The sequence below is a fragment of the Chlamydotis macqueenii genome, chromosome 1, assembly GCF_036417535.1.
Source record: "Chlamydotis macqueenii isolate bChlMac1 chromosome 1, bChlMac1.mat, whole genome shotgun sequence".
In the NCBI taxonomy this organism is placed as follows: Eukaryota; Metazoa; Chordata; class Aves; order Otidiformes; family Otididae; genus Chlamydotis; species Chlamydotis macqueenii.
Genome location: NC_141556.1, coordinates 84,137,370 through 84,162,716, shown reverse-complemented (window position 1 = coordinate 84,162,716; position 25,347 = coordinate 84,137,370). Strand labels below are relative to the sequence as shown.

At 47.1% G+C, this 25,347-nt stretch overlaps 1 pseudogene across 1 annotated transcript; it reads right to left on the bottom strand.

Moving 5' to 3' along the window:
- Positions 1-1,825: 1,825 nt before the first annotated feature.
- On the bottom strand, positions 1,826-24,114 carry LOC147602184 (alpha-2-macroglobulin-like protein 1; annotated as a pseudogene). The gene is made up of 28 exons (XR_015258713.1): positions 24,044-24,114; positions 21,861-22,047; positions 21,359-21,521; positions 20,589-20,641; positions 20,235-20,255; positions 19,003-19,156; positions 18,500-18,584; positions 17,826-17,946; positions 16,925-17,042; positions 15,728-15,837; positions 15,217-15,387; positions 13,657-13,881; positions 13,462-13,525; positions 12,755-12,930; positions 12,304-12,370; positions 11,920-12,003; positions 11,357-11,533; positions 9,794-9,879; positions 9,023-9,178; positions 8,092-8,166; positions 7,713-7,884; positions 7,047-7,261; positions 5,589-5,804; positions 5,069-5,184; positions 4,314-4,404; positions 3,930-3,998; positions 2,601-2,703; positions 1,826-1,970 (listed from the first exon to the last, which is right to left on the bottom strand). The product of XR_015258713.1 is annotated as an alpha-2-macroglobulin-like protein 1 (transcript).
- Between the last annotated feature and the right edge of the window lie 1,233 nt (positions 24,115-25,347).

The following is a 25,347-nucleotide window of genomic DNA, read 5'->3' as shown; positions in this document are numbered from 1 at the left end:
GGTGACATACCCAACTGCCAGAAGGAGGATGGCTTGTTAGTAGTAGCTTGAAGCCAGGACATGTCTTGAGAAGTCCCTTCTGGAAGGATAAGACAGAATCTTGACATGGTACATGCTGCATCCTGACACCATCCCACAGAGAGACTGCTTCCTAGTCGACTGCCTAGAGAGCCACCCCCACTACTAGCCAAAACAAGGCACCTTCCACAGCCTGATGATAGCCATGGAAGGACTGGATCATGTCCTCCTGGTTTGTCTTACCTTCTGTCCCCACAATCAGAGATGGTTCCTCAGAAAGGGATGGAGGAGCTCCAAAATCTGTGATAAAAGAAAGCAGAGGAACTGCCACACCATGACTCCTGCTTTTGCCCAATATTTCAGGTTGAGCACTGAGTGGAAGAAAGTGCCCCATGTGGGATACAGCCCACGTTAAAGTTGAGCCCATGTGATCCTGTGCCTGAGTGGATGGGTTGAGGGATCACAGCAGCATAGCAGTTGTGTCTGCACTGTGAAGGCCTGGGTTGGGGTGGTGGGGGGTTCTCACATATCTGGTACACACTTAGAAAGAAGAATTAAAATAAGCATGATCCCGACCTTGCCGCCATTGTGCCAGTTGTTCATGAACTACAGGCTTAGCTCATTAAGATACCATTTCTGCCATTGCCAAGGTACAAACCTTCTAGCTTTTCTGTTGCTTTCTCCTCATGCTTCCCATGGTTTCTCCTAATACTTCCTGCAGTAGAACTAAGGCAGCTTTGGAGTACAAGATGCAACAGAATATGCTGTGACAGCTGTATCTTCTGTGCCCTTCCTGCAAGCTCCTGGTCATCAGCTCTTCTTTGAAGCAGTGTCCAGACAGTAATGCAGTGCATTAAGACTGTAGCCTCTCACGCTTCCTCAGCAGTACAGCCTTGCCAGTTGCTCTTGATAAAGGTCTCTAAATGCAACTCTTGGCCAAAGGAACTGTTGAACATATCTGAGCCCTCCCTTGCCTTCAACTCCAGCTTGTGTGATGGTCATCTCTCCCAGGTACCAGCTCTGTCTTGGTGAAGGCTCTACCTCCTCCTATGCAAGTCTGAGACTGAAGGGGCAGAGTTTTGCACATGTACATGTATATGCACACACAGAGCAGAGGTGAAGAAGATCTTTTTTTTCCCCAGATGCTCTTAAATGCAGTGTTCCTGGTTTGAGAGAAAAACAGTAAATCTGAATAATCACTCAATCAGACAGTTGTAGTCTCCTGATTTTAATAAGATGCCAGACAGTCTGAGCATTTCAGAAACTAACTGCTCAGCAGGAAATTTCAAGTATTTTCTCTTTGCTTCTCATCTCCATGTGTTGGCTGTTGACAGGGGTGACAAAGGACTGATGGACAGAGACTTCCTGTGAAGACAACAAAGGACAAAAAAATCTGTGTTCCTGAAGTATTGAAACTAACCACTGGGAACTCAGGGCATTTTTTTTTTGCACCTCGTGAACAATAAGCCATCAAGGGACAGGGCTCTCTCTGACTCTACCCATAAAAAGCCTGAGGCAGAACCTCCACTAAGATTGTGGGGCTTTGTGGCAGGCATCCCAGGGCACAGCTGTATGCCTCCCACAGGTGATTCATGAAGCGGGCAAGGAAGCATGCAGATGCAAGCAAAGTTTAGAACAGGAGCAGGCACTGGTCAAATTCAAGGTTTGCCTTTGCCCAGCCTGGAAAGAGGATGGGCATCTGCCCAGCTCAGAAGCCAGGCTGAGACTGTGAAAGGGTTAGCACTGAAAAGGAGTCAGGCCCATCAATAAAGGTGAACATGGTATTGCTAATCACTTCCTACCCTGAATCTACAGTCTGGCAAGTTTCTGGACCATGAGCCCTTGCCTGAATCTCCCTCCCTCTCCATACCCTTCAGGATGACACCTGTGATGACAAAAGAAGTCCTCACCTCACTCACATGGGGCACTGTAGCTTATCACTGTAGTTTCTTCTGGAAGACAAAAAAAAAAAAAGTGCTGGTGAGATATACCAAAGCAACCCAGCCTTGTGCCTCTGTTTAGAGGAGAGGCATTCCCTCAGCTTACAGGCTATGACTCCCCTCCACTGTGACACATGAAAGCACTGGTAAGTACTAACTCCCAAACAGCTCCATTACAGTTATGGATTCCTCACCTTCTCAAGCAATAGCAACCCCTGACACATTTCTAGATTTTCTTCCCACTAGGGACCCCAGAGAACAGAGGACGTGTTATTTTCAGTGTTATTCTTCTAAGGTGGCCTTCTTCTAAGCCATCCCCTCAACTATGATCCCTCTGCCTTTGCTGCCTCCCACAAAATGAGTGTACAAAAGCACAGCTCTGACCTCCTTGCTCCCCTCTTGTTGGGAGAGTTAGACTCTAACTGGATCTACATGCCAACTTCAAGCTTGCAAGTTCTGGGACCAGAGAAAGAAGGATCTACCATTTTGAAACCCAAGAGGGTAAGTCCATCACTAGAGAGCTTCTAAGGAGCAGTTAAATAAACATATCAGGGATGGCATTGTCTTAGACTTGACAACTTCAGAAAATTTCTTTCTAATGATACATTTGGGTGGTTTCTGCAGTACAGCATTTGAGCTCACCTGGCATGCAGTAATCGTAGACCTTGATATTAGCTGGCTTACAATCCTTCACTCGCATGTCCTGCTGCACCATCAAAGTGTAGGTGTGAGGTTGTCTAGTCAGCTAAGACCAAGAGATGCAAGGATTAGAGCCAGAATGAAAGTATTGTAAGACAATCCCTTCCACCAGCTCTCACTCAGGCTCTGTGGAGACTTCAGCACTGTGAGAGATCTGCTCTGCTTTCCAGTCTATCTCAGAAATGTCTTTTACTTCACATTCTGTGGCCATCTCCCATTTTTGGTCACCAAATTTAACTTAGCTCATAAGAGACATCAAACTCACAGAGTCACTGTGCATTAAGTATCTAAATGTATCACTAGTGTTCCAAACCACATTCTCATCCAGCTGTGCTCTGAGCTCTTTCATGCATCTTCTCTCACTGGCTGCTTTCTTATACACAGTCCCATTACACCAGCTCTTATGTTCTCCTGTCTCACACCTCCCTCACCACTAAGCAGACAAATGCAGGATGTGGATGAACATCTGCTGGATGGTAGTAGTTACATGACCTGCTGTTGATTGGATTCCACCTTGTGCTACCTGGCAGCCTGAGATGAAATCTTTCTCTGTGCTGCCTTTCTGCTCTATGCGGTAGATGTAACGAAAGCAGCATCTCTGCAACTCTATACACGATAATGATCTGCCTATGATGAAGATAGCTTAGCTCAGCTTATTGACAACTGCGGGTGAAGAATCACAGAAACGTAGAAGTGCTTCTTGGAAATTCTGAAGTTTTTAAATTCATGCCAGGTCGTATTTCAGGTGCATGTAGTTAGAGAAAGTCTGGAGTGTTTTTTTAATGCATTGATTAATGAGGCTGTGGAGCGAGCACTGCTGCTCACACAACCATTTGGTTTCATTTTGAGTGATCTTGGCAAACTCCATGAACAATCTTAGATACTCCCTACTACATTCAGGCTGCTTAAGGGTTTTCTAAGAATTCAGGCTTGCTTGAATTTGCTAGATGGATCCCACTACTACACCCCGATCCTGATCAAACACTGTATATGGACTTTCAAAAGCCTCTGAACAGTGCTGACAGATGTAGGCTTAACATCAGAGTTAGCCTCATTTCACTCAAGTTACGTGGCACTATATACAGGCTCTGCAGCTGAACTACTCCTGACTGGCACAACACACTTCTCCAGGTCAGCAAATGTGGCTAGTATGCGGGAACAACAGCGCTGGGTACTTAAAATACGAATGGAAGCAAGATACATGAATAAGCTAAAAGCTACCTGCCAGTCCATAGTCCCTTTAATGATGATGATAACTTAAATTCCACTCACTTCCTCCAGGTAGAGAATGACTTGGTCAGCTTCACTTTCAACCTTCTTCACTAAAGGCATTTTCTTTAGCTGAAAATAGGGGAAAAAATTCTTTAGCTGAAAATAGGGGAAAAAATGTCAGAAAGACTCTAACAGAAAGCAGAAATATTCAGGAATATTCGTGCTTCTGAGAGCACAGGCAAAATATTCACATGGCCAAGGAAGCCCTTGGAGTAGGGGAAGGCAAGGTGTGGCCTGGAAGAGACTTTGAGTATAAAGATTTCTTGGAAAGAAAAGAACTGTGTTTTTCTGCCTGCAGGAATGATCAGAGTTCTGCATGCAATCCTGCATGATGGACATCCACCACTGTTCCCGTCCCAGCTGGACACAAACTTGCAATCTCACCTCTTCCAGTGAACCTGCCACGGGGCTGTATCCAGACAGCAGCTCCACTTGGATCAGGACCATGTTGGTGGACACACGGTTCCCTTTGTAGCTGCAGCAGGAACCCAGGGGACAGCACTAATGTTACTTTCTGAGTCATGATCTCCAGATGCTCCAGCCAAGTACAGGAATCTGCCTCTCATTCCAGTGCTTCTCCTGTAAGCACACCTGTTCCTGTACTGTAATAAATATTTGTGCTTCCCCTGATCTCTCTTTTAATTGTGCTGAGCCACGGAGAATAAATTCCTTGGAAGGCTTCTGGAGTTACCTTCTCTACGCACGGCAGGGAATAGCACATCCTCTGCCTGCTGTCTTAGCAATTCTGTCCCAAGTCAGGCAGGGATACAGCAGAAGAGAGTGCTGTGACAGTCAACCAGGAGCAGAGGAGGGAAGACTTAGGAATAAGTGTCAGCAGTCTGTCCCACAGGACCTTCACATCACTAGGGTTTTGAGACCTAATCCTAGAAGGGGATGAGACCCACAGACCTTGAGAAAATTTGTGGTAACTGGCACGATAATGAGATAGACTATAGCCTGAGGCGTCCCTCTGGGGCCTTGTACCTTTCACACAGCTGAGGAGTGCATAATTAAATGAATGGGGACATCCTAGAACTTGGACACCATGAGGGAAGGGGAATTCTGGCCATCAAGAAACTAGTGTGCTGCCAGAAGCCTCCTAGCACAGGGAAGGCAAGGGGCAAATTAGTGTCTCCTACCGAGCATGAATGGTGACAGACAACTGGGTGGCATTGGGTGCGGTGCACTCTGTCTGTACAGATAGGGCAAAAGTGACGTCGCTCCTCAGTGGAGGGATATGGTACCGCAGAATGGCCTGTCAGAACAGAAAGAAGCTAGTAGGCAGAGAATAGCAGGGGTGTTTTGCTGGACAGTGTCCTTGACTAGCATTTATCTACTGCTTGCTGTCTTGCACTGCTGTAAGAGAAAAACTACGTGGTGGAAGTGAAGGTTCTGCTGGTGTGCTGCTCCTGGTGGTGTTCACTGGACTTCTTGGAGGAAAGGTGCAGCTCTGACTGGGTGAAGATGATCCAGGTTTAATTTGAGGAATTTCTATTCCTTACCTGTTGGATTCCAGCTGCTCCTACCAGCCTTGAAGCCAAGATTCTTGCAAGTCACTGCAGCAGTCTGTTTTCAGTGTTGGCTAAGTAGCAAGGTGAGAGGTCCCCTTGCCCTCAAGGCTTTTCCCCAGGCAGACATTTTCTCCCTGACTGGGCTTACCTGCAGGAAGAGACACCCATGGCCCTGGACACGCACAGTATAATCTCGAGGAATGGCTGGCAGCTCCACTGTCTGCAGCAGGAGGCGATTGGTGTTGTCTACTTGGATGTTTTGGTTGAAACCCTCAGAGGAGAGAGAAACCTGAAGATCAGGACCATCCTTGCTGAAGGTCTTGGTTGCATACAGGGCTAGGGCTTCCAGAGCAACCACTGTGTCCTGAGGAAAGAGACACACACAGGGCAAAATGCGATCCCTGCTTTCTGTGCATTCCCAGTCCTTAGCCTTTCCCACCCTCATAATGCAGCTACAGCACAACAAGTTCCCCTTGGACTTTTAGAATGAGATTAGCTCAGGGAATACAAATATTCACCTTTTCCCAGCTCCCAGGAGCTGTAAATTCATTTTTTTTTTCTTTTTTACTATAGAATCATAGAATGGTTAGGGTTGGAAAGGACCTGTAAAGTCATCTAGTCCAATCCCCCTGCAAGAAGCAGGGACATCCCCCACAAGATCAGGTTGCTCAGAGCCTCATCCAAACTGGCCTTGAATGTTTCCAGGGACGGGGCATCCACCACCTCTCTGGGCAACCTGTTCCAGTGTTCCACCATCCTCACTGTAAAATTTTTTTTCCTAATATCTAATGTGAATCTACCTCCCTCTGTTTTAAAACCATTACTCCTCGTCCTATCACAACAGGCCCTACTGAACAGCCTCTCCCCATCTTTCTTGTAGGCCCCCTTTAGGTACTGGAAGACCGCTATCAGGTCTCCCCGGAGCCTCCTCTTCTCCAGGCTGAACAGCCCCAACTCTCTCAGCCTGTCCTCATAAGAGAGGTGCTCCAGCCCTCTTATCATCTTTGTGACGCTCCTCTGGACCCTCTCCAACTGGCCCATATCCTTCTTATGTTGGAGGCTCCACAGCTGGACACAGTACTCCAGGTACTCTCCAGGGATCTCAGAAGAGCAGAGGGGCAGAATCACCTCCCTTGACCTGCTGGCCACACTCCTTTTGATGCAGCTCAGGATGTGGTTGGCCTTCTGGGCTGCAGGGGCGCATTGTTGGCTCATGTTGAGCTTCTCATCCACGAGTACCCCCAAGTCCTTTTCCTCAGGGCTGCTCTCAATCCATTCCCTGCCCATTTATGCTTGGGATTGCCCTGACCCATGGGCAGGACCTTGCACTTGGCCTGGTTGAACTGAATGAGGTTTGCATGGGCAAAGTCCCTCTGGATGGCATCCCTCCCCTTCCAGCGTGTCGACTGCACCACACAGCTTGGTGTCATCTGTGAACTTGCTGAGGGTGCACTCTATCTCACTGTCCATGTCACCAACAAAGATGTTAAACAGGACCAGGCCAGTACTGACCCCTCAGGAACGCATAGGCTATCCTAGAACCCATTGCTCTCACAAACCACAGCTAACCACAGATTCTCTGCTGCTTATAGCTCAAGGGGATTACCTGGCTTGAAGCAAAGCCTCCATAAGGGTTTTGCTGCTTGATGAGCCAAGATACAATCTGGGATGCCTTTCGGATTTCATCTGAAGATAAACTTGACTTTGAAAGGTGAGCCATGAGGATACTAGATGTCAATTCCACATCAACAGATGAAGCTCGATACCAATATAGGGAGTCTTCTTCCTGTTTGGACTGTTGACTCCAGAATATTTGGTCATCTAGAGGTGGATTGGGAACACTTATGGAGTGTGTAGCTGTATCTAATGACCTTGGAGTCCTACTCAGCCCCTGTGCTTAGGTACTGAGTGAACATGTACATTGGGACAAGATATGGGTGCATATCTCCCTATTTGCTCCCAGCACTCTGCTTTTCCCAGTAAAAACTTAGGCCTACAGGCTGGGCAAGATGCTCTACAATATCCAGGAAGCTCTCCTGATTTGGACGACTGGGAGACCAGGACTGTGAGATTATCCATAAAGAAATTCTATCTCACAGTATGGATATAGCCTATGACAGCTTGGCAAACAGAGGCTATTCAAGCCTTGGGCTGCCCACAGGGCTCTGCTAGTGCCCCCCACTCCTGCCCACCATTCCTTTGGTCACTCAGCCCTAGGATCTCCACACAATTCTGCCAATGGTTCTTTCTCCTGCCCCACAGTCTTTGGTACCTGATATTGTGGCAGCCTTATCCAATCTTTTGAGGATTTTCTGCCTGAAGGCCTTATCACCTGCTGCTGCAAAGGCATTTGCGGCTAGTGCCAGACTGTAGAGGCTGGAATTGCCAGTATCAGCATTGACCAGGTCCTTTATACATTTCAGAGCTTTCCACACAACTGGGTCCTAGGATGCAATTGAAAGCACAATGGTTGCTGGCAGGGTGTATCGGAATGGAATGCAGCCTTGATATGTGCAGAGGAGGGTGGAAACAGGGACAGGACACATGAGGAAAACACTGGTAACATACCCATGTGTTGACAAAGGCAGAGCACTAGTGCACTGCCTGCTGAGAGGCTGCACACACAGCCCGTCCCTGCTGCCCATACTCACAGAGCGTGACATCCCTGAGCGTATGAGAGCTGTGACGATTGCAGAGGTCAGGCCCAATCCTTCCTCCACTGCACCCTGCAGCCATCACAAAACAGAGAATAAGAGGGCTGCTGTGAGAAGGGAGAGAAAAAAGTTTTCCAGTGCCTTCTGTTCCCTGAGCAAAGCCAGTGCAGCAACAGTGCTGGTCCTATTCCTTCTGCTAAGGAAGTGCTAGGGCTGGTATCTACTCTTGCAGGTCCTGTTTACCAGAGCACTTGTCAGCCACAGTGCCCAAGGCTCCTCTGGATAGCTGATTCCCTCCCTCTGCTGAACACATTCCCCTTTCCCCTCCCCTGCAAAAGATTTTCAGTAGCAGATTTTAGTGCCAGAGGAAAATGTTCCCACAACCCTGCTGCAAGATGGCACCTCACCTGAGGGCCAGGACAGTGGCAAGGGCATGGAGGAGCAAAAGAGGAAGTGAAAAATGCCATTCTCTTCACTTACAGGATTAATTATCTGAGGTCCTATCCACCAAACTGCTGCTGGCTCCACTTTGGTGGTACTCTGTGTGTGTCTGTGCATGCACAAGTGCTATGCTTTTGAGTGTATAGGGCACATCCCTGGCAAGGTGAATCTCACATGAGTGGCTGCCATCAATCTCCACTCACTCCTTTTTTTTTTTCTTTTGAGGCGTGTGTTAGCTTTTGAGATGGGGCTAAGTCAGGGTGTTAGTTCAGTTCCCATGTGCATATCATCAAATGCAAACCTCCATCATTGATAACTTGAAAATGCGCCACCACAACAAAGCACAACCCTGAGTGTTACCCAACGGTGACCTTGGGCACATCAGAGCCTCCCTCCTGCAGTAGAGCTCATTTGTTCTTGGCACTCAAATTAGGCCAGGAAGTGAAGGAGCTCTGAGGTGCCTAATGAACAGCAGGACATGTCATACCATCAGACCATTGTTGAAGAGCTTCCCCACACTCCTGAAGCAGCCAGATGTAGTCTGACTTTTAATTAGGGCACTGGCAGCATCCTTTATATTCTGCTCATCTATGTGGATGAAGTCTCGGGCTTGGCTGAAAGTCTTGAGAACAAGGGCAGTAAGCTTAGAGCCAAGAAAGGGAGAAGAAAATCCAGTTGAACCAGTCACTGATGCCCATCTCCAGCAGGAGATAGGAATCTCTGTGTCTTCCACCATCTCATCCCTGGAGAAATACCAGCAGGCCAGAGCCTCTGTGCAGATGGAGAATTGGAAGCAATCTATATGTGTCAGATGCTCTTGAAGCTCAAGCTCAGATCCATCAGCAGCAAGAGAGAAAAAATTCACTGATAATTCAGTTCTTCCCCTGGAGCTCTGCCAATTCCAACAGGGTGCACTTGTGTCATTTAAAGCCAGGAGGGCTGATATTTAGTGAGCTCACTCAGCCCCTTTCCCAATCCTGTTTGGGCAAAAAGCACTCTGAAAAACCTGGAATGAAAGTGTCTTTGCAGCCAAGTTTTCAGAATCAGACTCAGGTGGGGTTCCCAAGCACAAACAATCAAACAGGGATAGCACAAGTCAGTTCATTGGCATGGTTCTCTTCTAAAAAGTTTCAGGAGCAGTTTCTGTTCACAACTCCACAACTCCAGACTCCCTCAGTTTCCCCATACCAAAATTCAAGCCAGTCTCAGCCTGACCAGGTCAAGCTGTTGCTTCTCATCTGTGCCTGGATATTTCTGCTTACCATGTGTTCCCTGGCTCACTTCCTTCCTCAAAGGCACTGTATGAGCCATCTGTGTGCTTGTACAGGAGTTGCTGCTGATACCCTACAAGAAAAGGCTGAGGGTAGTGAAGATGTTCTGTGTCTTGTCGTGTTCTCAAGGTGACAACCTGCCCTGCCAATCCTGCTGATCATTAAGGAGAGTATTGCCTCTAAGGAATTCAGCAAAGGACTTTCAGAGGGGTGCCATGCACCCCTTATTCAGCTGGGACACAGCTGATTTACACTGCTGTAATTCTCATGGTGTCAGGCAAGTGACACTACACAAATCCTGTTCAGCACCAAGCCTCTGCTGAGATTTCCATCTGTTCTGGTTTTATTTAGGGTGGGGGGGAGAGGGGGGCTACGGTGGGAGCTTCTGTAAGAAGCTGCTAGAAGTAGTTTCCCCTTTACTCAGTGGACTCAGCCGGGCCTAGGGCTGACCTGCTGCTGGCCAAGGCTGAACCAATTGGTAGCAGAATGTTCCATGATAATGCCTCTGCAATAACGTATTTAAGAAGGGGAAAATAGAAAAAAAAAAAAAAAAAGAAGAGAAGATGTGAAGACACTGAGCGGGGGCAGAGAGGGGGAGACGCGAGCCCTGTGGGCCTTGCAGGCATCACCCTCTGGCCTCCTGCCAGGTGGCCGTCTGTGCCTGACTCAGCTCAGCCCTGCTGCAAGAAGTGGAGAGGAGATGTGAAGAGATCCTGAGAGGTATCTGCCTGCCTGTTGTGAAGAATTTCTTGTGAGAGGAACGGCTGCAGATGCCAAGGTCAGTGAAGAAGGAGGGGGAAGAGTAATGCTGCTCCCGGCCAGAATTCCCCTGCAGCCCGTGGTGATGACCATGGTGAAGTAGGTTGTCCCCCTGCAGCCCATGGAGGTCCAAGGAGGAGCAGAGATCCACCTGCAGCCTGTGGAGGATCCCACATCGGGGCAGGAGGATGCCTGAAGGGGGCTGTGGCCCATGGAGGGCCCGCTGGGGCAGCCTGGAGGGAGGGAGGGACTGTACCCCATGGAAGAAATGATCCACGTTGGAGCAGTTTCACGAAGGACTGTGGGAGGGACCCCACGCTGGAGCAGGGGAGGAATGTGAGGAGGTCTTCCCCCAACAAAGAAGCAGCGGCATGAAATGACATGTGATGAACTGACTGTAACCCCCATTCCCTCTTCCCTGCTGTGCCGTTCAGCGAGGGGAAGGTGGCAGAGATAATGTTAAGCCTGGGAAGAGGGAGGGGTGGAGGGAGGTTATCTTGTTCTCTGTCTCATTATATTGCTTTGTTTTTATTAATAAATGAATAGTTTTCCCAACGTCAAGTCTGTTTTGCCTGTAACAGTAGCTTTAAGGATCTCTCCCTATTCTTATCTCAAACTTCGAGCCTTTTTTTTCTTATATTATCTCCCCCTATTCTCTCAAAGGGTGGGGGGAATGAGAGAGAGACTGCATAGTCTGGTCCCGATCAGGGCTAAACTATGACACCACCGCATGACCTACTATAGTGTATATCACCAGCTTAATAGCCCAAGATGAGCAGAAATCCACTCACCGCTTTCCAGATAGCCAATTGCTCTCTGTTTAATTTCTGGAGTCAGTTGTCCTGTTTCTTCAAGGTATTGTGTGATAAAGACATTGGGGGCAAAATGCACCATGTTCTGCTCACCACAGCCACCGGACATCTGGAGGAGCTCATCTATGTTGTCCAGTGCTGTCCCCAAAATGTCACCTGTAGGACAGAACCACAGCTTTGGGAGCTTTACACATTCTTGCATCTAAAAAAATTTCTAATCTCACTGATTCTCCAGATAACCTGCTAAGATTGGTCTCAGTTCACCTCTGCTCACACTAGGGTGACTTTAATGTCTATAGAGCCCTGCAGGATCAGTGATACGGTACTTGTATCTTTCCCTTGGCTGGGTGAAATTATATATCCATCTAGCCCAGCATCACTTGTATAAGAGAGATAGGATGCTTCTCTGGAAGACATAAGGACGCACCTCTCTGTACACTTTCCCTCCTGTTACTCTGTTTGCTAAAGCAGACATGGTGCCACCAGAAGAAAAGACTCCTGCGGGGAAAAATCTTACTTTTTAAGACCCTCCTAAATCTCACCTAAGAAAGAGATGTAGACTCTTTCCGACCCAAGGACCATGTTCTCTGGCATAGTGAAAGTGATTGTATCTGAAGCTGCAGTTCCTGCAAATGGCAAAAGCATCAGAACACCAGACAGAAGGGACATGGCACACCCACAAGTATCCCCAGGAGATGATGTAAACAAGGCTGGGATCACCTCATCAGTTGGGAAATCAGCATTCAAAGGAAAGGATGACACAGAGATGAGGCTACCCACTGATGAGTGACTGTGATGTGGTTAAGCAGTAGCTTGGTACTGCCAGGAGCTTGTAGTACTAGGTAGAGCTGAATGGCTTGCCTTCCCATAAAAGCCTCAAAAATCCTAATGGTAACAATCCTTGTCCCTGGAGTACATACACCTACCTTTGGGGCACAGGAGTGAGGTGCGGGTCTTTTCCTCTAGCAGCCCCTCTGCCTGGTGAGGAAAAGACTGGTCAGCTCAGATGGGACACTAGTAAAATGAGATAGCAGCTGCACAGCACCCCATCTTCCTGCACCCACCTCTTCCATCCTCATGGGTCATGCAAAGGGCCTCACACAGACAGCAAGGATATGCATGCCAATGGTGAAGTTTCACTGGGAAGCAGGTTTCTAAGCTGCTGCATGGCCTCTCCCCCCATTGCCCTGCTAGCAAGCAGTTCTGATGTCTCTGTCCCACCAAGTGATGGTGCTCAGCTCGTGCCCTGACCCAGCCTACCCTTAGAATCACTCCTTGACCAGTGTCCCTGAGAAGTGTGACTACATGGCTGGCTAACTCTCCCTTCCTGGAGTCACCCATGGGGTTGTTTTGAGCCCAGCATAGTTCAGACCTCACCTGCCCCTTTATGTTTTGTGCAATACTTACATGGTTCCTGAAGCACTTGGAGACTTTCAGACTGAAGGTGTCAGCTGCCACTTGTCCCTCAGGGAAAGCAGTGTAAACAAAGAGGGTAGCCATGGGTGAAATGAGGTCAATGGGCAGAGTGACATTGAAAGCCCCACTATACTGACCTGAAGGAAGAAGGAGAAATAGAAAAAGTATAGGAAGAGGCAAGGAAGTCTGTCTCCAAGGACTATGGCAGCAATATGCTCATCCTCTGCAATACTTCTGTACATCTGTTTGGATAAAAACTATTCTGCCTTGCTTCTGTGGAGGCCACAGCTAGATCAGGATGCAGATTAGTGCCATTTTGTAGCAGTGACCTTACATCATGAGGGAACTTGGCAACAGTGCGCACTTGGAAGAGAAATGACTTTCCACCTGAGTCCAGCAAAAAGATTATGTGAGTTTTCTTGAAGGTCTCTGGTAATTTCTGCTTGGCAGATAAACTCTGACAATTTCACCATTTGATCAGAAAAAAAAAATTAGAGAAATTAAAAGACAGAGAAGACACGGTGTATTTGCCATTTCCTCTTGATTTTTTTTGTGCCAGCTCTGTTGTTTCCTGTTGGTCTCAGATCTCTTTTCTCTCTTTCCCTATTTGGGCTGGAAGGGCTTTCCTGTGGGTCTTTTATCTGTTCCTGGTATTTAGACGCTCTTACCTAATGGTGAATCAAGAAGTACTGTTGTTTGCCCATGATGCATGAGAGATCCTCTGGCCAAAGCCTAAAGGGAAATGAACAGAACAAAGGGTTGATAGTGCCTCTGCTCCGTATCTCTGGGCCAGCAAAGGGCCCTGTGCCGACACAGACCCATTGCAAAGCTGACCTCATTGCCAGTTGCTGCCCTACACTCACCAGATAGTAGAAGTCTGCTCTGGCAGCTCCGTCCCCCAGCTCTGTGGCTAGGATGCAATAGTGCACAGTGACTTGCTGCACGACCCCACAGGGCAGCATTGCCTGCACTGGCTGGATCCTCACAGAGCTGTGGCTGGAAGAGTAGAAGGCCCTCAGTGTGAGGGATGCAGTGCCATAAGACACCATCACATTTCGATTGCTTAAGTCCTCCAACTGGGCCTTTGCCTGTGGCACAGAAAAGGTGGCTCAGTGTTTGAAGACTTCTTACAGCTCTTCCCATGCCAAAACCAAGACTGACTGGACAGTGGGCTCTGAAGTCTCCCAGGGTAAGGTGCCTTTTTCCACCTCAGCCAAGTTCAGTCAGCCCCTTTCTCTGGAGCTTGGCACTGCCTGCCCACGCATGCTCTGGGATAAATAGCATCTAAAAAGGAGGCAGGGAGCTGTATACTAACAGGGCTTTGAGCCTGAACTTCTGCAATTCTCCTGCTCCTGGGAGCAAGCCAGATCGTTAGATTGTGTAGAGTAGCTTATTAGTACCTGGATGAAACCACTGAACCGTTTGCTTCTGTCTGATATTGTGTGGGGAAAGCATCGGCATGGATCTGCCTTGATAATGTATTTCAATGTTCAGTGTTATTCCACTCACACATCACATTTCTTTTAGCACTTTCCCTGATCCATAGGGTAGGGGTGGCAGGGGAAGACTGAAGGTCAATAGCCTGCTCATCTTTGACCTATCTGCATTGAGACTATGACATTAACATCTTGTGGACTTCCAGCAAGGTCAAGATCCATCATCTAAGATACTGTATGCGCTCTGATAAAGAGATAGGGCTTGCCTTGAAGGGTCTTGACCTTGAAGTTTAGATAGGACAGGTATTAGAAATCTACCCCTAAAAACGAGATAAGAGAGCCTTCCTTTTTCATGGGAAAGCAGATGCAGAACTTTTCTGTCAATTCCCTGCAGGTGGCATCCCTATTTAGACCCTTACCTCCTAGTTACCTGCTCAGCTCCAGATTGCCTTGCACCAACTTGTTTCTCACTTAGGAGAGAAAGAATCTCTCCTAAGTTTTATGCCTTCTATATCCCAGGTTTATGCTAATTCTTATGCTTTAATTATGAGGAAACATAATGCAAACTGGTCACTAACATTTTCTTTTCTGCATGTATTTTCAGATGCTTTTTCCCTAGCTCCTTTCCTATCTTCGTGTTCCATACCATGTGGGAGTCCTTCCTCAGCTCTCTGTCCCTGCCCAGCTCCACAAAGCCCTTTCTATCTCAGGCAGAGGTGCTATGTAGGTAGACCTCAGTCACAACTTCATGAGGCCTTTATCCACTGCCTCATCTCTCATCATGTCTCCTGGCTCCTCAGGGACTGTGTGTGGCATCAAGGGCCAGAATGTTGCCTCTGCAATGGGCAGAGATCTGTCCCTAGATCTGTGATTTCTGTGCTCCATGCTTCCATCTCCCTGCCTGCACCGAGACAATGACATAGACTAAAGGTCTGAGGGATGCATTGCTTAGTGCTAGTCAAATCCAATGTAATTATTTGGCTTAACCTCTAGTAGAACTTTACTGCTGTTGTCCCATGCTGACGTCTCTAAAGTGAAAGAGACCATTCCAGTGTCATCTGTGACGTAGGTCTTGGTCTGCTTCCTGCTACCATAGGACACTGTAAGAATCACCTCCTTGTTCTTCAGGTGTGTCCCATTGGCACCTTTGAGTTCCAGCTGTAACGAAGCAGAAAGCAATCAGGAATTGGACACCTCAGGACTGAAAACTTGCCTCCCAGTAGAAGTACCAATTCCCCTATCTGCAAAGGGACTCTCCGTGTGACTTCTGACTCCTCTAACTCCTCCCCATTTATGCAGCAGCCATCTCATCTGGCAAAGTCATATACCTATTCTGTGGTCACACCTTTGGTACAGATGTCAAAGGAGAAATGGGGACAGAGGACTGTGCTAGCAGCTTTGGGCAGCTCAGAGTAAGGGCACTTCTAAGTACTTCTGTGGCTGCCATCCCCTCAGGCCCAGCTGCTTAGCTTTCCACGTTTCTGCCCAGTTCACTTACATTTCCATAGTAGGGAGCTCCTTGCTGATAGTAGTAGCTTGTCCCCCAGAATTGGAGAGTTGTGATATCAAAAGTGACCTTGCAGTTTTCAGTGATGTTGAACTCCACTCCTAGAAAAGATAGGAAGTGCATGCAGGTGAGTATCATGCGTCTGAGCAAAGGCAGCAAGATTGGTAAGGGTTGGGGTAGGGGATGGACAGTCACTCATAGGGGATTGCAGTTTGTCCATGTAACTTCAGAAGTCATTTAACACACACACACACACTGGGCAATAGTGCCTCCTACATTCTGACCTGCTAGAATTACAGCAGTCTACCAGCAGGTCTCTGCCAAATGCTCTTTCTGACTTTGAGATGGTCCTATTCACAACTGTCCATTTCCATTCTCCTCCCATTCTCACAGCGGAGTCACTAGAAGGCAACATTTTCCCTTGCCTTCATCATGTTAATTTGCACTCTGCTGTCTCATCATGAGCTGCCCACCTGAAATCACTGCACTTGTTTGATAAGTAAATGTGTGTTACTACTTTCAGCAAGGGGCTGCAAAATATTTTCTTGTAAGGAAGGGTTTGTAAAATTTTGTCAGAGAGGAAATGTTATGGGATGGTATATTTAACAGGCATTCTGGCCAAGTAGCCTTATCTCTCTGTCTGGGATGTGGAGATAAATCTGATGAGCAGCTATTTGTTAATGGTACACAGTCAGGGCTTGGGCCCTGGTTGCTCTGAGTGTCTCCTCATTCTAACAAACTTTCCTAAAGTATAGTTGAAGAACAAAAGAACCTGGCCTGGTCCACCTCTGTGCACATTTCTACTGTGACCAGAAGATGATAAAAAGCAGCTCTTGTCCATCTCTGCCAAACCAAGGTGGCTGTCAGAGCTGGACTGGCTACAACAGCTTGTCGAAGAGCAAGCATGCTGGTAAAGCCCATCCTGCGATAGAGAACTCACATGTCCTATGTGAGTCAGACCTGGGTGGTATGGTGCATGAGAACATCCATGCTGCCATGGTGGTCCCAGGGAAGACACAACCCTCAGCACACTTGACCCCATCAGAGCCAGTGCAGAAAGTTCCAGTGGTTTGATGGGAAGACACAAGGATCCATAAGGAGTCTTACAGATGAAAACCCAAAGGCAAGCATATTGTATGAGTGTGAAGTAAAAGATTTTCCACTAAGAGTAGAATAAGTTTTTGCTACCTGTTCCACTTTCTTTCAGAAACGCAACAGCTTCCAGGTTGAAATCATAATTGTCACCACGCTTCTGGTGGTAGAACTTAATATCCACCTCAGTGGCAAAGCAGCCGTCCTTGTTTGTCTGGAGATATGAATTTGTATCTTTTAATTAATCATGAATGCACTAATCCTTTCTGCAGTGCAGATCAAACCCAAGGCCCAGAAGTCTAAAAGTACATGACTAAGACACTTGAGTTAAAGGAATAACTTCCATACTGGCATGAAACGTACTTCTTTTCTGTGGTGCAGTCACTATTAGGACATGTGTGTCTCATCTTTACACGCTCACTCATGTGCCAATGACAAACATGAGTTGTCATTTCTCCCTGACAACATGATTTCTTCTTTTAGGGTGGGATTTATCTTTAAGATATGTGCTGGGTTACTTGAAAATATATAAACAAATATAGATACATTAATTTAACCATAAAGATGAATTAGTAAAGTCTGTGCTGAGTTGCAGTTGCTTATTTAGATGCGAGAGGTAATTTCTATGTCTCCAAAACAGCTGTTTCTGGGAAAGAGCACATAGGTGTTCACACCAGCTTAAAAGGGGGTGCTAAAAAAGAATCCAGTGGAAGTGAATCAATGTGGACAATGCCTGTATTTTGTATTGCTCTGTCAAAATACTTGTTTTGTAGGCAGTAGTTAGCTTGCCTACAGATGCTTCTTCCTTTGAGTGCATCTGAGTGCAGTTAGAGAAATCCCTGAGAGGGGCTAAAATTGCTGTACTGGGGAGTTAACAATCCCTGACCAAAGAGCATACTACTTCAATGGCTCCTTCCCGCTCCTTCCTTTAGTATTCTTCCCTCTCTTTGCCCCTGTTCCTCTGTTTTGCAAGGGAGTGGATATCCCATGTGCTCACCTCACCGGTGTAATCCTTACAAATACTGCACTTGCCTTTGGAAGACTTCCAATTATAGCGGATATGTTTACGGCACACCACAGCCTTCACACTCCCTTGGACTGTTTTCCCATACATGTACCTGACAAACATAGCAAAGAACACTTACACTCACATACAGAAACACTTCAAAGGTAAATAAAATCAGCTTTAGCCTGTGGTTTTCAGCTATACAACCCAGAAGCCTGCAGTATCTTCATGATTCATGAGCTCATCAGAGGCCAAGAGGTTAAAATTACTTCATCAGATTTAGACAGAAAGTAGTGGTCACTAAGTTCTCTCCAAGTCAACACTCATCCCAGCAGGCAGTGCTAGGGCACACTGTGCTGGCCACAAGTTTAGTCATTATTCCTTCCACACTGGCACTAATCAATGCAGCAGAGGTACTGTACTGTAGGGCACATACCCTACTGAGAGGATCCACTGCCACACTTTCAAACTCACAGAGAATGAAGTAGGGAGAGAGAATATGGAGAAAGATGAGAGTTCAGGAGAACTCCTTAGCAAAGGATGCCATGGTACCAGACTTTGGGATGGAGGAGGGTTGGCAGAGACCATTTTGAGCTCAGTTATCGGTAGCTGTGCAGTTTCCAAACCAGTAAGGAAGCACTTTCTGCCATGACAAGTCAGCTCACATGCCACAAACGCGGAGATGGAAGTTCTCCTCCAAGATGGTGACCACTTGAGGCATCTGGATGGAGACACTGAACTTGGGCAGCACTGTGTGAAAGCAAGAGAGAGAACAGAGTGAGAACAGAGAGAGCTCCTTTGTTCCAGTCCTCCCCAAATGATTGTTCACGGAAAGAAATCTCTCCTTTAATTCCCTGACTACTGGCATAGGACGTGGTAGCAATGCACTAGCAGCCCAGCCAGAAGAGCATGGAGGGAGTAGACAGCTTTATTCTCCTCCACAGAGTACAGCTGTGGGATAGTGCCTCAGTCCATCCTCAGGACATGGGTGAGGAGAATGCCAGTGGGCCTAAGTGAAAGTCAGTGATTACACCTACTGATTGGCAGTTGGACATCTCAAGTGCTAGCACAACTAGCACAGCTGTTCACAGCTGCATGGCCCATTCAGCTCTGTGTGAGAGAGAGGGGCAGGAGGCAATACATCTTTCTCTGCTGCCGTGACTCTTACCATACTCCTCCACCCTGAAGGTGTGCGTGCGGTCAGGCATTTTGATGATGTACTTGCCAACCGATGCTTCTGCAGCCAGAGAGAAGGACAGATCTGCAATGCCTCCCACAGGTGTAACATTCAGCCACTGTGCAATTCGGTTCCCTTTGGGGTCCTGTGTAGGCAATAGTAGATAGTTATTTCCCAGTGCCAAAAAAGACTCCTTTGCAGGATGTCCAAGCTACCACAGCATGATCTGAGCACATATCCTCTTGTCCTGAGAGCCCAGGTCTATGACAGAGCTACAGTGCTCAGGTGAGTCCAAGCTTGAACAGGATAGCAATCTACCACGTTATTGCTCTCTGGTGGCACTGCCGTCTCACTGACTGCTATGAAACTGCAGACAGTTTACTGCCTGCCTGTCACACTAAAAGATAGAGGTCGTCCCTCTCAGAGACTCCTGTGGTGATCTGAGCTAGCATATTCCCCAGGTCAATCCTGACAGCACATGCTGGTCAGTATAGAAAGGAGGATGTAAAGACCTGGGATGCAAGGGCATTTGGAGGCTTTGTTGAATGCTACAGTCAGTCCATGACGGACAGCATTCTCCCACAGCTGGTTCTTGGGAGGGCAAGATGCAGAATTCTGGCTGTGGCCACATTGCCCAGCCAGAAAACTTCAGTGACGACTTGATGTGACCTCTCTGCATGAATAATTGCAAACTCCCCACCTCTTTCAGGTATCTTTTCTCAGCTCAGATGATTGCAGTCCATATTTTACCCGTAATATTGAAACTAAGCTAAAAAAAATTTAAGGGCAAATATCCTGAAAGATGCTTTAGGAAGTTTCACTAGCTGTGTAGCCACATCACTAACTGGTCAAACTTTTATTTTCTGTATGATAAATATAAAAGTCTCCCTAAAGAATCTTCAGGATTTTCACAAATCTTCAATTCACAGGATAGAAGGACTAAAAGTCCTGTGACTACTCTGGAAAAGTTTGCTGGAGAGCTAACTGGTTTTCAGTGGCACCCAGCACTTAATGCAGGGACCCCTGTGGGATCAGTATCATGACACTGCACAGCCAAACTTGTGTGGATACTAAAGGAAGGAAGGGCAAGAAGTCAAGGACCATTCCCATCCATTCTAAGATAACTGGCTTTTGGCATCCATATCTCCCCACCGTCATCTCCAAACCTGTGTCTTCCCCAAGGTAAGATGAGGTCACCACTTTCAATAAAGTAGGTGCTTTACCTTCAGTTCCACCAGGCGGTGCTGTGAGGAGGAAATAACAGTTACTGGTGGGATGCTTTCAGTCAAGTTACCATTCACTTCCTCAGCATTTTTTCATCTCCCAGCCGTTCGTGAGTCTTCCCCAACTGATTCCCAGGGACTGCCTATGACCCAACATATGAGGGGCTTCTGCGTTGCAGGTAGTGCCCAATGCTGTTTGTAAGCATCAAAAGCAATGCTGACTAGCTGTCCACAGATGGATCACCTAGCTGGGTCAAGCACTGATCCAGAAGTTACAGAGGCAGCCCATAGCATATTCAGCCTTACAAAGGCTTCTCCCCTCTTGACTTACCATTTCATTGCCTCTTGACTTACCATTTCATTGCTGGCAATAAATTTCTGATCCAAGGTTACAATTCGCAATTTGACTATAGAGCAAAAGAAAAACAGGACTGGCTGAAATGAAATCAAGTCTGTTAACAATAATAATAATAACAGAAGGCTAAGACATGCCTATGTGCTTTACTGAGAGGGTGCAGGCAGTAGCTAGTGCCATCCACTCCTGGCCCTATGTCCAAACCGCTGCTACAAGCTGCCAGACGGCTAGAAAAACAGTGGTAGGAGAGGCAGTGTGGGGTTCCTGGGAAAGCTGACTGCACTGGTAAGAAACAGCATTTTTCTGGACATGGGACCTGTGGTGGGGCAATCAGTCTTGCCTGCAGTGAAGGTCATGCCAGTGGAGAGGGTGGAGAGGCAGTGATGGGGCCTGCAGGACTGTGATCCTCATCTGAGGGAGAGAGAGGGATTTCAGGCGCTAACAAACTATTGTGGCTTTGACTGGAGCAGTCGTGAATATAACACAGTGGCATCTGAATGTTTTCTTGCACATCAGCCAAAACACACAAGCCCTATTCACACTGGCATGCTGTCTGAGTATGGCTAGTACTGGAGAAAACATATAGCATGCTGATCTAGGAGAGAGGTATCCCTGAATCCCCCAAAGCAGGAACAGCTTAGAAAGAAGATGAAGCCTGTGACCCATCTCTCTTGTAGAGCAGGCCCTGCTCCAAGCACTAGAGGGTACCCCATATTTTGTGGCCTGAGGAATACTCTTTCTCTCACAAGACATGGCATTCTGTCCATACCAGTCTGTCCACGTTTGTACACAGGTTTGTCTGTCTGGATAAAAGTCTTCTTCTCTGCATGCTTGATTAGGACTTTCTGTTTCTTCTGAAACTCTGAGTTGGCTTCCAGGACTCTGATAACAATAAAAGCCACTTCATCGGGGTTTCCAAGAGGAGGGGGGACCTGCAGGCATAGTTGTAGCCATCACTCAGTGTGAATCCTGTGCATGGATCCTCAGGCTTTTGGGATAATGATTATGATACTGCTTTTATATTGCTCCAGTTCTTCTTGCCCTGAAAGACTCTCACAGTACTTTTCAGAATGTTTTCTAGAAGAGTAAAATACCAGCAGGGCTACATAGCAGGAAGGACACTGGTACACCTATAAAGGCTGAAGCAGAAGATTTAGTGCCCGATTAAGATGTCTCCATGGTAAGACACAATTCTTTGCCTTCCTGCCCAGCAACGGAAGAACTCATGAGCTGCCCACCCTCCTGACAACCCCTGAAAATATCTTTCTCACCTGAAAGCTCATGCAATGAAAGAAGGTGAGCTGAGAGATAGACTGAGTGATCAGAGTCTCATTCCCAGCTCTACTTTGCAAGGTTACTGTCACGTGAATCAGGACTGCTTGTTTTCTGCTGAGCTGGAGGCACACTGTCTCTGAGAAGGGGTGGTAGAGCTGAGATGGTATTGCCACGGCATAATTTCTATTAAAAATGGGAAGAAAAAGTCAGGTGAAACTGATTTTCTAAGAGGACAGATTTTGACTGTAGGATTTGTGTACTTCCTAATAAGACTTCTGGCCTCTTCATTCCACTCTCACAATGCCAGTGGGACAAAATCACACCATTCTTCTCATCTATTGGTATGGAGCTGTTAACACAGGGTCTGCACTATGTGCTGCATGCATGTGTGAAAAGATAAAGTCACTGCTTTCAAAACTGAAAGTCAAAATAAGGTGAAGAGATCTCCCCACATCATCCAAGGGATCAGCTGCAGAGCTTGGCTACATTGCAGGCTTCCTGAGACTTCAGCCTTTTCACTGAACCACACTACATATCACCATAATTTTGCTTGGTTGGTTATCTGCTTTCTGTCCTATCAGCTGTTCTTGGGCTCAGAAGCAATGCAATGTGTATAGGACCCAGTGTCATGACTTCGTGTCCCAGACACAGTCTCATGAATACCTTATCTTCTTGGAGGTTTTTTTTTCATCTTATACTGCAGTGCAGCAACTAAGACCAAAGAAAAGCCAACATTCAAGGGCGTTTGAAAACCCTTATCACTGATTCCTCCTGCCTACTGGCTCTGGACATGTTCAGCCAGCAGCACATTTTGTAGCAGCAGGACAGCAGGGACATGACCTGCTGGCAGTTCTTAGTTGGAGCTCAGCGCCCTGGCAAGAGGGAGTCGAAGTCCTACTGGCCAGTAGGAGTGCTTTCACATTTGACTTGAGCAGCTTGTCTGCTGTGAATAGTAAGGGATCTGATAAAAGATGCCGATGGCAGTTTGATTTTCCTACTTAAGGTGACTCACGGCACCTCCCCACTGCCACTGGGGAGCAGGATGGGATGAGCAATAATACTCACTGCTTGAACCTCCCACACCTCCCTTGCTCCTAATGACCCTTTTCTCTTGAACATTTTCTTACACTCCTTTGCCAATTCATCTCTTGCCCTTGCCTTCTGAGCTATAGAAGTATAAGATAGCGTCTCTGAGGCTGTCATTCAAGGATCCCAAGAGCCAGGCTGGATTACTTTGTCATGAGTCTAGAAAAAACACTGGTATACAGGCAAGACAGGAGACAGCTTATTGAAGCAAGCAGTATTTCCATAAAGCAAAGCTTCATGCTGAAGGTAACAGTGGGAAACAGGTAGCAGTAAAGAATCATTTCAGCAGGTGCTGTCAGCCTATGGAACACGTTCTACAGGAAGATGGTATACTGCTGCTGGAAAAGACTTTTAAAACTAGACTTGTCCATGCCACACCACACATGACAGGAGGGAATCCAGCTATGACCCAGTGACATATTTCTCACTGTAACATCTACTGTTTGAGCACAGTCATGTTTCTGTGCCATGGCTGCAAAAGCAAAGGCCTTCAAAAAGCAAGAGCAAGTTCACAAGCTGGTGTATTACAGCAGTGCCTGCTGCAACAGGAGTTGCATTCCTGATACGAAGAGAAGCAGGACCAGGAATTGTCCTTGCCAGAGGTCTGAGAAAAGGCATAGAGGGAGCAGATGGCCAGCCAAGCCAGAATGAACACACTGCTTTACACAGAGCACCACTATCAGATACCTTGGGCTCACGTTTTCCTGGTTTGTAAAGGCAGCCAGCTTTGTCTGCTAAAGATTTTAATGGTGATTTATGACTCTGGGGACAAAAGCCCAAAGGAAATATATTCTGGAGCAAAGTAGGAGATGTCAGATGTTGGCAGGTCAGAATTAAACACATGCAGAAAGCTAGCAGAGTTGCTCTGCCTGAGTCCTTGCAGAAATAGAAGGCCTACATCAAAGGCACTAGAGGGAGAGTGAGGTGGGGAGGAGGCATGAGAACCAAGTGAAACCTTGGGAATATGAGAAATTATGCCTTTCTGGAAAAACACTCCTGGTCTTAGGACTTTTGTCTTGTTTCTGTCACACCGCCACCCCCTCAGGATTTCCCACAGACTAGAGTGTGTATGCGAAGCAGCTGAGTTTCTTACAGCATTGCAGGCGTTCCAGCAGTGCTAGACAGGAGAAGGATGCTGCCCCACAGGAAAGTGACGCTCCACATAGCTGATTGCAGGTTTAATCCCTCCACGGAAAGGTGAGCCTCTCCTCTGTCCCCTCTTCACTCTGCTTCTGCTGCTTTCCTTCTTCCCTCTCCCCCTCACCCAGAGTTGAAAGACTATGCAGCTTCTGCCCTGACAGGGTGCCCGTCTCTCTCTTGGCTTCGAAACCAAGAAGGTGGGAATCATGCTGTGCGTGGCTGGGGCTGGGATGTGGGCGGGTGGAAGGGGTGGAGACAGTGCTTACTGCCTACACACCAAAGGCACTTGCCTTGGGTCTTTGTAATGCTTGTTGATATTTCTCTGGCAAATGTCTTGCTCTGTCTTCCTATGCAACACAGCTGAGGGCAGCAGGAGTGCTCAGTTACTATATTTGTTACAGGGGCTCAATTTTTATAAAGGTATTTTTACCAAGATTTCATTGGAAACATCCTGGGGCAAATTCATTCTTTGTGATGTCAGTGGATTTTGTTTCAGGGTTCCTCTTCTGTAGATCTTTTTTTTTATGTATTACTTGCCTCTTACTGAAATTTCACTGCTGCCCTGCCGCTTCTGGACAGCCCAGCCCAGGGCTCCACACACAGCTCTGCCAGTGCTCCCCACTCCTCCCTGAAAGAAGGGAAGAACTTTAGCATTTTATTATCTTTTTGTTGTCTATCTGTTCCCATTTAACTTCAGAGGCAGTCAACTTTATGACCATTCAGAGATGCAGAGCCATGGAGAGTGTTTCTGAAACCGGGCAGAACTCTGATTGTTTTCTGTCCTGCTAGTTTAGGCTTGAACTCAAAAGTCTGTTGATTTCAAAGAACCAAATATGCTCCAGATCAGTGACACACGGTGCTTTAAACCTGCAGATTATCTGATTGTCAATGCTAAGTTAAAGGCTAATGTGTTCCTGTTACATCGAACTGTGCACTAAGAGGGTGGATGTTAAGCACGCATATGGACTCTGTGCCAAAGTAAATCCATGGGATTGCTTCAGCTGGGAGCAAAGAGTGGGTGGATTGCAAATTCACTCTATCTTGTGTACCTTTGGTTAGGCTCTGCAAAAACACAGCTGGGGCCAGGGCAGGATGAGGACATCCACCTTCAAATTAAGTTCTAACTAGAGGGCAAATACACCCAAGACCTGTTCACTTCACTGCTGCCACCCAGGAAAAGGAAATACAAGGATGCAGTGCCTGAGAGGAGTCTGGAGATGAATGGTGGTATTAGTGTATAATTACCTTATGGCTAGA